This window comes from Oncorhynchus clarkii, chromosome 2, assembly GCF_045791955.1.
Source record: "Oncorhynchus clarkii lewisi isolate Uvic-CL-2024 chromosome 2, UVic_Ocla_1.0, whole genome shotgun sequence".
Lineage (NCBI taxonomy): Eukaryota > Metazoa > Chordata > Actinopteri > Salmoniformes > Salmonidae > Oncorhynchus > Oncorhynchus clarkii.
This window is the reverse complement of record NC_092148.1, coordinates 51,960,993-51,973,964: the sequence shown is the minus strand read 5'-3', so window position 1 is coordinate 51,973,964 and position 12,972 is coordinate 51,960,993.

The window sequence follows — 12,972 nt, the reverse complement described above, 5'->3', positions numbered from 1 at the left end:
ATGCTCTCTCGCTTTCTCTCTTTCTCTTTTTCTTTCTCTCTCTCGGAGGACCTGAGCACTAGGACCATGCCTCAGGACTACCTGGCATGATGACTCCTTGCTGTCCCCAGTCCACCTGGCCGTGCTGCTGCTCCAGTTTCAACTGTTCTGTCTGCGGCTATGGAATCCTGACCTGTTCACCGGACGTGCTACCTGTCCCAGACCTATTATTTGACTATGCTGGTCATTTATGAACATTTGAACATCTTGGCCATGTTCTGTTATAATCTCCACCCGGCACAGCCAGAAGAGGACAGGCCACCCCTCATAGCCTGGTTCCTCTCTTGGTTTCTTCCTAGGTTTTGGCCTTTCTAGGGAGTTTTTCCTAGCCAACGTGCTTCAACACCTGCATTGCTTGCTGTTTGGGGTTTTAGGCTGGGTTTCTGTACAGCACTTTGAGATATCAGCTGATGTACGAAGGGCTACATAAATACATTTGATTTGATTTGTTTGTTTTCAGGATGACATCTTCATCCCTGAAAATGTTTTCATCCTGGTGGAGACTGTGCAGGAGGCAGGTGGTACATGGATTTGCAAGGCTATTGTTTATTTCAAGCATATGCAGTGATTCTTGAATATAACTATAACCTAATTGATGCCTTAATTGTTTCCTTCCAACAGGAAAGAACGGTTAGTGCAGCATGCCACACTGACCACCTGGTGCCAGAGTGTTCCTGTGCTGCGGTGGAGAAGAGGTCCAGCGGGACCATCACCAAAGAGCTCTGGGCCCAGCTAGATTGCGCTCAGAACCATCAGTATACAATCGAGTCCTGCCCCTATACGCCACAGATGGAGCTGATGGGGAGTGAGATCAGTGAAGACCATAACTCGCTGTATGGACCTGAGAGCTCAGAATCACAATCATCTCAGTGTGAGCCAAGATATACTATCGATCACTTTTGGGGGAGCGGGATGGTGTTCCGAAAATGGAGAAGGAGCAGGCCATTCAATAGCCAATTCAAAGATACACCCATCCATAAAAGGAATTTGAGTGGAATTGTTTTCCACATATATATATATATTTTACCCATTTCAATGGATGTGCTACCTTGTCCCAGTTCTGCTTTTTCGACTCTCTCTCTCAACCTATGGACGCTCAGCTAGGAAAGGTGAGGTGAGGTGTTGAACTGTTACACCCTCTGTAATCACTGTGGTTATTATTTTTGATGTAAAAAGTGCTTTTGTACAAATATATTTGATTGATTGATTGTTTGCTGTGCTGGATGCTGTGTATTCACTAACTGTCTGAGTGATGGGACATTTTTATAGTATCTGTAACATGGTGTCTATTTAATCTGCATCTTAACTTAAAGTGGCAATCAGCAGTAAAAACAATAACATAGAGGCTCCCTGCTCCTCTTTTGGTAAAAAGCTGAGGGATAGGGCCGGAGAAATGTAACCACTCACAAATTCAGACAGAGTTATAGATGCAAGGACTGACCATCCATGATATCAAAATTGTAATCCTCTTTCTATGATCTGTTTCCACTACCATGTATCCAGTTCGCTTTGGATAAAGGCATCTTGTCACACCCTGGCCTTAGTTATCGTTGTTTTCTTTATTATTTTGGTTAGGCCAGGGTGTGATATGGGTGATTTATGTGTTTTGTCTTGTCTAGGTTTGTTTTGTAGATTTATGGGGTTGTGTTCAGTTTAGGTGTCTATGGTTGCCTAGATTGGTTATCAGAGGCAGGTGTTTATTGTTGTCTCTGATTGGGAACCATATTTAGGCAGCCATATTCTTTGGGTATTTTGTGGGTGATTGTTTCCTGTGTCAGTGTTTGTGCCACACGGGACTGTTTTGGGTTTTCACGTTCCTTGTTTTGTAGTTGTGTTCATGTTTGAGTTTTCCTATTAAAACCCAGGACACTTACTACGCTGCGTATTGGTCCGATCCCTGTTTCACCTATTCAGAGGAAGAGGAGGAAGAAAACCGTGACACATCTGCTAAATGGCATATATTATTAAAGTCTATTTTTGACTCTGCCAACTAGTTGCCCAGTGTAGTTACCGTTCCTTTCCAATTGATGGCAGCCAAAGCTAGTTGAAGTCACTACTCTAGCGACAGGGACACGGGAGAAGTGCGCACTGAAAGTAGTGTTATCTTCAAAGCAAGTTTATCTGGTTACACTTGAACCTGTTGTTATAATGGACAAGCTATCTAATACTATTAGGTCTATGTCTTACGTTAGGCTAGATTTACTAAGTTAACTGTTTTTATTCAAACTTTTATTCATTGCCTTTGCCTCTGGCTATGCGCGCCTTATGAAAGAAACAACACATGCTGTTAAACAGTTTTATATCTTTATGTTTGAAGCCTGAAATGTGGCAAAAGGTCGCAAAGTTCAAGGGGGCCGAATACTTTTGCAAGGCACTGTTTGTATAAAAGCCAGCACCCCAGGCACCAGTTTCCCATGTGTGTCAAGAATGGTCCACCACACAAACGACATCCAGCCAACTTTACAAAACTGTGGGAAGCATTGGAGTCAATATGGGCAAGCATCCTTGTGGAACGTTTGACACCTTGTAGACTCCATGCCCCCGATGAATTGAGGCTGTTCTGGGAGCAGAAAGGTGTGGTTGCAACTCAATATTACGAAGGTCTTCTTAATGTTTTGCACACTCAGTCTATACTTTCACTCATTTTTATAACTGGCTTGTGGGTGTCCTAGAGTAAAACAACCTCTCACCTTTCCATAGAGGGGTGTAGTCCAAACTGTTGAGCACGCTACAGACAGAAGTTGGCAGATCGGCGGTACCGGCTTCAGACGAGTTCTGTGATGCTTGTGGGGGTTGGAGAACACCATCGTGTTCGTGAGAGTCTCATCTTTGCATATTAGTTTCTATGCTTGGATTTATTGCACCTGTTACTGAAATAGTTGTTCCAGTTTAGATGGTTTAGGTAGTCTCATATCGTCCCAACCCGACAGTCATTCTTTATGCAGGTTGTGGTCTGGCTAGATTCCAAAAGGAATTACGTCACTTTGCAAAGCATCATAAAGTGACTTATAAGCCGAAAAACCTTGAGTTGAAGGCCACTTTAGGGTAACATTCACTTACAACCTAAAAAACAAAAGACTGCAACGACAATGTATATTTTACAAAAAAATACAGTCATGGCTGGTAACTACAATTCACCAGAATAGCAAGGCACTCTGGGAAAATATGCAAATATTTTGTTAATTTAACACTGAAAAGTGTGGACCCATATAAACACTGGACTTCGGGATTGTCTGAGTTACCAATTCATGTTTTGATCAAATAGTAATGCAACACGAAATATGAACATGACATTACTGCCTTAACCTAGTGCTTGGTTTAGCAGAGAGAATGTGGAAAAAGTCAAGGGGTCTGAATACTTTCCCAATGCACTGTATTTAACCCATTTTTTGGGTAGGCACAAAACTACTTCCATACTTCTTCCATTCATTTTTGATACTGGTACCGGTTATTTTCAGACGAGTCCCATGACACTTCTAGGGGTCATAGAGCAAAATGGAGAACACCATCGTGTTTGTGAGAATCTCAGTGGGGTCGCATGAGTTTATAGCCCAAACGGTTCAGATACTACAAACAGAAGATGGCACATCAACGATACCTACTTCAGATGAGTCCAGTGGAGCTTTGGGTCGTAGAGCAAAACCCTTTTTAGTGAGAAGACCGACTTTTGGGATGTCTCATGGTCTGACAAACACCACTGTAACGCAGCCACCACAGATGCAGAAGGCCGCCATAGGCGGATGCGGTAGATTGAGACGCTGCCCATGCAAAAAAACATATTCCTAGCTTAAATTGACGGATTTTGATTGGGATTTTTCTATTATGTTACTGATATTGATGAACAGGTGTGTCATTAGACTCAAGGGGGATATTATCTACCTTAGTTCACTTAACCTCTCTGATCCATCCATACCGGATCCTGGATAATTGTCATCAGCAACGCTGAATAGCATAGCGCCACAGTCAAATAATATTACTAGAGAATATTCATATTCATGAAATCAGAAGTGCAATATTGCAAAACACAGCTTAGTCTTTTGTTAATCCACCTGTCGTCTCAGATTTTGAAATTATGCTTTACAGCGAAAGCAATACATAATGAGCGCCCCCATCTATCCACTTACACAATGTGGTCGTTCACGCTCATTCTTCAAAATAAAAGCCTGAAACTATGTCTGAAGACTGTTGACACCTTGAGGAAGTAATAGGAAAAGGAATCTGGTTGATATCCCTTTAAATGGAGCAATGGGAGGCTATGGAAGATTGAGTTTTCAAAATAGAAGCCACTTCCTGGTTAGATTTTTCTCAGGGTTTTGCCTACAATATTTTGACAGTTTTGGAAACTTTAGAGTGTTTTCTATCCTAATCTGTCAATTATATGCATATTCTAGCATCTGGTCCTGAGAAATAGGCTGTTTACTTTTGGAACGTTATTTTTCCAAACATAAAAATAGTGTCCCCTCACTTCAAGAGGTTAACTTTCACTCTAGATAAGAGTGTCTGCTAAATGAACAAAATGTAAATATATATGTATAAAATGAACTGCAAACACACTGGGCATTGTCATTGGCCTTGTTTCGGGGAGGAATGCATTCGAGAAATACTCAGCATGCTTTGCAATTGTTTATTTTTACATGTACAGTTGAAGTCGGAAGTTTACATACACCTGAGCCAAATATATTTAAATTAAGTTTTTCACAATTCCTAACATTTTAATCCTAGTAAGAATTCCCTGTCTTAGGTCAGTTAGGATCACCACTTTATTTTAAAAATGTTAAATGTTAGAATAATAGTAGAGAGAATTATTTATTTCAGCTTTTATTTCTTTCATCACAATCCCAGTGGGTCAGAAGTTTACATACACTCAATTAGTATTTGGTAGCATTGCCTTTAAATTGTTTAACTTGGGTCAAACGTTTCAGGTAGCCTACCACAAGCTTCCCACAATAAATTGGGTGAATTTTGGCCCATTCCTCCTGACAGAGCTTGTGTAACTGAGTCAGGTTTGTAGGCCTACTTGCTCGCACACGCTTTTTCAGTTCTGCCCGCAAATTTTCTATAGGATTTGTGGGCAGGTGTTTGTGATGGCCACTCCAATACCTTGACTTTGTTGTCTTTAAGCCATTTTGCACAACTTTGGAAGTATGCTTGGAGTCATTGTCCATTTGGAAGACCCATTTGCGACCAAGCTTTAACTTCCTGACTGATGTCTTGATGTTGCTTCAATATATCCACATAGTTTCTCCTCTTATGATGCAATCTATTTTGCGAAGTGCACCAGTCACTCCTGCAGCAAAGCACCCCCACAACATGATGCTGCCACCCACGTGCTTCACGGTTGGGATGGTGTTCTTCGGCTTGAAAGCCTCACCCTTTTCCCTCCTAACATAGACATGGACATTTCTCCAAAAAGTACGATCTTTGTCCCCATGTGCAGATGCAAACTGTAGTCTGGCTTTTTTTATGGTGGTTTTGGTGCAGTGGCTTCTTCCTTGCTGAGCTGCCTTTCGGGTTATGTCGATATAGGATTCATTTGACTGTGGATATAGATACTTTGTACCCGTTTCCTCCAGCATCTTCAGAAGGTCCTTTGCTGTTGTTCTGGGATTGATTTGCACTTTTCGCACCAAAGTACGTTCATCTCGAGGAGACAGAACGCTTCTCCTTCCTGAGCGGTATGACGGCTGCGTGGTCCCATGGTGTTTATACTTGCCTACTATTGTTTGTACAGATGAACGTGGTACTAAAGGCTTTTGGAAATTGCACCCAAGGATGAACCAGACAAAGAAAATTCTGATGTCTTGGCTTAATTCTTTTGATTTCCCCATGATGTCAAGCAAAGAGGCACTGAGTTTGAAGGTATGCCTTGAAATACATCCACAAATAAACCTCCAATTAACTCAAATGATGTCAATTATCCTATCAGAAGCTTCTAAAGTCATGACATAATTTTCTGTAATTTTCCAAGCTGTTTAAAGGCATAGTCAACTTAGTGTATGTAATCTTCTGAATCACTGGAATTGTGATACTGTGAATTATAAGTGAAATCTGTCTGTAAACAATTGTTGGAAAAATGACTTTTGCCATGCTGTCATGCCCTGACCTGAGATCTCTGTTTTCTATTTATTTTGGTTAGGTCAGGGTGTGACTAGGGTGGGTACGCTATTTTTTTAATGGTCTAGGGTTTTGGTATGTCTAGGGTTTTGTAGGTCTAGGGGTTTTTGTATTTCAATGTTGGCCTGATATGGTTCCCAGCTGTTTATTGTTGTCTCTGATTGGGGACCATATTTAGGTAGCCATTTCCCTTTGGTGTTTGTGGGATCTTGTTCTGTGTTTAGTTGCCTGGCTACGCTTTTCGTATACCGTCACGGTTCGTTATTTTGTTCAGTGTTTCATTCTTTTAATAAATAAGAATGTACGCATACCACGCTGCGCCTTGGTCCGATCCTTATAACAAACGTGACACATGCACAAAGTAGACGTCTTAAATTACTTGCCAAAACTATAGTTTGTTTAACAAGAAATTTGTGGAGGGTTACACTTCTGACAGAAAATATCACAAAGAAATAGGGTTTATTATGTGCAAATTAGATAAAACTGAATTGTTGCTATTATCTCTCTGTCCTCAAAGTTTTCCCCTCTAGGGACTGGAACTAGAGAATATTTTCATAAGGATCTGCCCTATACAGTAGCCTACTCTCCCCTTTTACTGACAGCCGGAGCTGCAATTTCACCCTCTTCCATGGCTTTTATCTGCAAATGCATTTGGAGACTTTAAAATGTACAATGATTGCATCAAGAAATTCTCCAGACCTCCAAGGGAGGCGTGACAACGATGTGATTTTGAAATTATGGCAACGTGAGAAATATTTCTGGCAGTAATAATACCCTTTTGTGTGGAAAAACTCATTCTGATTGGCTGGGCCTGGCTGGGCCTGACGAGGTGACATCACCTTTACTTCCATTTTAATACACCAATGGTAACATGAGAAGGTGTGTTTGCAGATGGGCGTGGTTTATATAGATTTCTAAGTATCTTTGCCATAGATTAATAGGGTAATCTTTGAATTGTATTTGCTGACACCCTACAATCAAAATATGGATTTCACATGACTGGGAATACAGATACGCAACTGTTGGTCGCAGATACCTTTATAAAAAGGATCCAAAAAACCAGTCAGTATCTGGTGTGACCACCATTTGCCTCATGTAGCATGACACATCTCCTTCACATAGAGTTGATCACGCTGTTGATTGTGGCCTGTGGAATGTTGTCCCATTCCTCTTCAATGGCTTTGCGAAGTTGCTGGATATTGGCTGGAACTGGAACAAGCTGTTTGTACACGTCGATCCAGAGCATCCCAACATGCTCCACGGGTGACATGTCTGGTGAATATGCAGGCCATGGAAGACTTGGGACATTTTCAGCTTTGAGGACTTGTGTACAGACCCTTGCGACATGGGGCTGTGCATTTTCATGCTGAAACATGAGGTGATGGCGGCAGATGTATGGCACGACAATGGGCCTCATGATCTCATCACGGTACTGCTGTGCATTCAAATGAACATTGTTAAAATGGAATTGTTTTCATTGTCCGTAGCTTGTACCTACCCATTCCATAACCCAACCAGCACGAAGACACTCTGTTCACAACACTGACATCAGCAAACCACTCGCCCACCCAATGCCATACATGCTGTCTGCCATCTGACCGATACAGTTGAAACCGGGATAGATCCGTGAAGAGCACACTTCTCCAGCGTGCCAGTGGCCATCGAAGTTGAGCATTTGACCCTGAAGTTGGTTACGATGCCGACCCCGGAGGACAATGAGCATGCAGATGTTCTCCCCGACAGATTGTGTAGAAATTATCAAATTTGGCAAACCTAAATTTTCATCAACTCTCCGGTTGCTGTATGTATACTGGTTGGTCTCAGATGATCCTGGAGATAACAAAGCTGGATGGGGAGGTCCTGGGCTAGCGTGGTTAAACATAGTCTGCGGTTGTGAGGTGGGTTGGACGTACTGCCAAATTCTCATTGGAGGCGGCTTAGAGTAGAGAAATTATCACTAAATTGTCTTGAAACCGCTCTGGTGGACATTCCTGCAGACGACATTGCACGCTCCCTCAATTTTTGACATCTGTGGCATTGTGTTGTGTGACAAAACTTTGCATTTTAGATTGGCCTTTTATTGTCCTTAGCACAAGGTGCACATGTGTAATGATCATGTTGACTAATCAGTTTCTTGATATGCCACACTTGTCAGGTGGATGGATTATGTTGGCAAAGGAGAAATGCTCACTAACAGGGATGTGCACATCATTTAAGATAAATAAGCTTTTTGTGCACATGTGCATATGCAACATTTGAGATATTTTATTTCAGCTCATGAAACATGGGACCCACATTTTAGTTCAGTATAATAACAATCATATCAAAGTAAACTGAGTTTTGTGATGATATGGTATGCGGCCCTCCTACTATGACCCGGGAAACCATGCAGTTTATTAGGATACAGATGAAAAGTGCACAGAGATCTTGATGCCCTTTTTCAAATCAAATTGTATTTGTCACATACACATGGTTAGCAGATGTTAATGCAAGTGTAGCGAAATGCTTGTGCTTCTAGTTCCGACCATGCAGTAGTATCTAACAAGACCTAACCTAACAATTTCACAACAACTACCTTATACACAAGTGTAAAGGAATGAACAAGAATATGTACAGTGCCTTGCAAAAGTATTTGGCCCCCTTGAACTTTGCGACCTTTTGCCACATTTCAGGCTTCAAACAAAGATATAAAACTGTATTTTTTTGTGAAGAATCAACAACAAGTGGGACACAATCATGAAGTGGAACGACATTTATTGGATATTTCAAATTTTTTTAACAAATCAAAAACTGAAAAATTGGGCGTGCAAAATTATTCAGCCCCGTTACTTTCAGTGCAGCAAACTCTCTCCAGAAGTTCAGTGAGGATCTCTGAATGATCCAATGTTGACCTAAATGACTAATGATGATAAATACAATCCACCTGTGTGTAATCAAGTCTCCGTATAAATGCACCTGCACTGTGATAGTCTCAGAGGTCCGTTAAAAGCGCAGAGAGCATCATGAAGAACAAGGAACACACCAGGCAGGTCCGAGATACTGTTGTGAAGAAGTTTAAAGCCGGATTTGGATACAAAAATATTTCCCAAGCTTTAAACATCCCAAGGAGCACTGTGCAAGCGATAATATTGAAATGGAAGGAGTATCAGACCACTGCAAATCTACCAAGACCTGGCCGTCCCTCTAAACTTTCAGCTCATTCAAGGAGAAGACTGATCAGAGATGCAGCCAAGAGGCCCATGATCACTCTGGATGAACTGCAGAGATCTACAGCTGAGGTGGGAGACTCTGTCCATAGGACAACAATCAGTCGTATATTGCACAAATCTGGCCTTTATGGAAGAGTGGCAAGAAGAAAGCCATTTCTTAAAGATATCCATAAAAAGTGTAGTTTAAAGTTTGCCACAAGCCACCTGGGAGACACACCAAACATGTGGAAGAAGGTGCTCTGGTCAGATGAAACCAAAATTGAACTTTTTGGCAACAATGCAAAACGTTATGTTTGGCGTAAAAGCAACACAGCTCATCACCCTGAACACACCACCCCCACTGTCAAACATGGTGGTGACAGCATCATGGTTTGGGCCTGCTTTTCTTCAGCAGGGACAGGGAAGATGGTTAAAATTGATGGGAAGATGGATGGAGCCAAATACAGGACCATTCTGGAAGAACCTGATGGAGTCTGCAAAAGACCTGAGACTGGGACGGAGATTTGTCTTCCAACAAGACAATGATCCAAAACATAAAGCAAAATCTACAATGGAATGGTTCAAAAATAAACATATCCAGGTGTTAGAATGGCCAAGTCAAAGTCCAGACCTGAATCCAATCGAGAATCTGTGGAAAGAACTGAAAACTGCTGTTCACAAATGCTCTCCATCCAACCTCACTGAGCTCGAGCTGTTTTGCAAGGAGGAATGGGAAAAAAATTCAGTCTCTCGATGTGCAAAACTGATAGAGACATACCCCAAGCGACTTACAGCTGTAATCGCAGCAAAAGGTGGCGCTACAAAGTATTAACTTAAGGGGGCTGAATAATTTTGCACGCCCAATCTTTCAGTTTTTGATTTGTTAAAAAAGTTTGAAATATCCAATAAATGTCGTTACACTTCATGATTGTGTCCCACTTGTTGTTGATTCTTCACAAAAAAATACAGTTTTATATCTTTATGTTTGAAGCCTGAAATGTGGCAAAAGGTCGCAAAGTTCAAGGGGGCCGAATACTTTCGCAAGGCACTGTACATAAAAATATATGAATGAGTGATGGCCGAACGGCATAGGCAAGATGCAGTAGATGGTATAGAGTACAGTATATACATATGAGATGAGTAATGTAGGGTATGTAAACATTATATAAAGTGACATTGTTTAAAGTGGCTAGTGATACATTTATTACATCAATTTTTCCATTATTAAAGTGGCTAGAGATGAGTCAGTATTTTGGCAGCAGCCACTCAATGTTAGTGATGGCTGTTTAACAGTCTGCTGGCCTTGAGATATTCTGATGGCCAAGAAATATTGAGCGTCTTATTCTGATGACATGATGATCGATGCTTGACTGCCATATGACAAATATAAATATTCTCACTCTTATCATAATAATCTCATCATGTAGACTAGCCTACCTGCACAGTCTAGCCATACTGTATCTGCGAGCTGTTGGCTAGAACGCACGTGCCCAGGCCAGTCCAGGCCAGGCACATTTGCTATTCCACGCAACAGTTTGTGACAAAACTATCAGTAGAGTTGAAAGTGCAAAGAAAATCATTGAACGTTGATGTGTATTAGTGCCAAAGAAATGGTTGTTGTGATCTTTTTTTTGTCCTGTGGTCTACACAGAGATTCTAATCAAATACTTTATCATTTAAAATGGAATTCTTCAACACAATGAAAGTGTTTAACAAGTCCTAATTATACCCGTATACAGTGTTCTGAAACTAACTCAAGGTTTCCAGGCCTGTGCATCACATTATGACAGCTTGCAGATTGTTGTGTAATTCTTAATGGAAGCCAGCCAGATTGGGGATATCCAAATGTTTTTTGTTGTTACATGCAACATGCATTCAGAATGGCTGCCAGAGTAGTCAATTAAAGATATGAGACTGCCTAAACATTTCAACTGGAGGCAATAAGTCAGAGTAACAGATTGTATTAGTTTAGAAAATGTATGATATTTATATGAGTAACATAAGATTCATTGATCAATCAATGTACATGCAAAAACAGATATTGAAACAAACAGTGATAAAAAATCTACCTGCAACAGAGCATGCTGGGAAATATGATAATGATGGGCTTGGTTTTGGTTTAACACTGGTTATTTACACCAACACTTGGGATATTTTACCACTTACAGAGTTAATTTACCACCTGAATCAACACTAGAAATGCTACATTAAAAAATCAACATAGATAACACTGGCTAATTTGCTGTGTGAGTATACACTCTGCTTGGATCTAAATTGTCTGTGAAAATGTGAATACAGAACGCAACAAATATACTCTACACATTTTAAAAGATTCATACATTTTGTATGAAATCCTTAGAAATCAATGTTGACGCAATAGGAGTTGTCACCCTAGGCTGTATTAGTCAGCATACTTTTCTACGGTCTACAAAACAAACAAACTCATTAGAAGTGGCCCATCTAATTCATCCAAGCTCAACATTCCTTATGTTACCATTGTCCCAGGTGAATGGAGAGGAAACAAAATTCTAATCAAGAAGGAGCTCCTGTTATCCAGAGATAGTCTACCTGTACCACGTCCTAAATGATACCGGCTCAAACATAGACATCTATAATTGGTTCCAAGGACGTAGATTTTTGGTCCTGTCCGGACCAGATCTGAACCAACCATAAAGTCATATTTGGCCCAAACTAAGGCTGCGGCGGTCATGACATTTTGTCAGCCGGTTATTGTCATGCATAAACACGTTCAGCATCTCCAGGCTTCCACACATACAAGCTGCATACACGCTGCTGATGTGGGCTTTTGGAACATCTACATTTTAAAAAGTCTAATAATTAAACTGAATATACACCATCACAATAAATCCATGATTCATTCGACTTTTATTTATTAGATTTATAAATGTTTATGTTTGGCTCAGGTTTAGCCTAGTTTGGACCGGCCTTGATTTCAACTACCACAGACATCCGGACCATACTATATTTGGCCCAAACGTCTAATTTGTTCACATTTGGTCCGGTCTCTGAATCTGAACCAATCATTGACATCTATGTTTCACAAGTTTGGGCAGCACAATACAGTATAGTATAGTAGAGTACAGTACATTACAGTGTACAGTAAAGAAAAGTACACTACAGTTGAAATAGGTAGAGCACAGTATTTTACTCTAATATACTCTACTGAACTTAAAGCATCTTAACTATTATTCGGAAATTAGAATGCTCCGGCTGGAAATGGTTAACTGTACTGTACTCTACTCTGAATTAAACTCTACTGTCATCTACTCTACTGAATAAAAATGTACCGTACTGTACAGTACTGTACTCTACTGTGCTCTACTGTGGCAGGTAGCCTAGAGGTTAACAGCGATGGGCAACCTTATAAAAGGTTGCTGGTGTGAATCTCAGAGAAGACTAGGTAAAATATCTGTCTATGTGTCCTTGAGCAAGGCACTTATCCTTAATTGCTCCTGTATGTTGCGCTGGATAAGAGCGTCTGCTAAATGACTAAAATGTAATGTAAAATGTTCTGAAGAGGTCTTCATGGGTCCAAAAAGTTGGACCCGTTCCGAAATGGAGCAGAAGCTTTCCCACCCAATCCGAAATGCATATATATATATATTTTTTT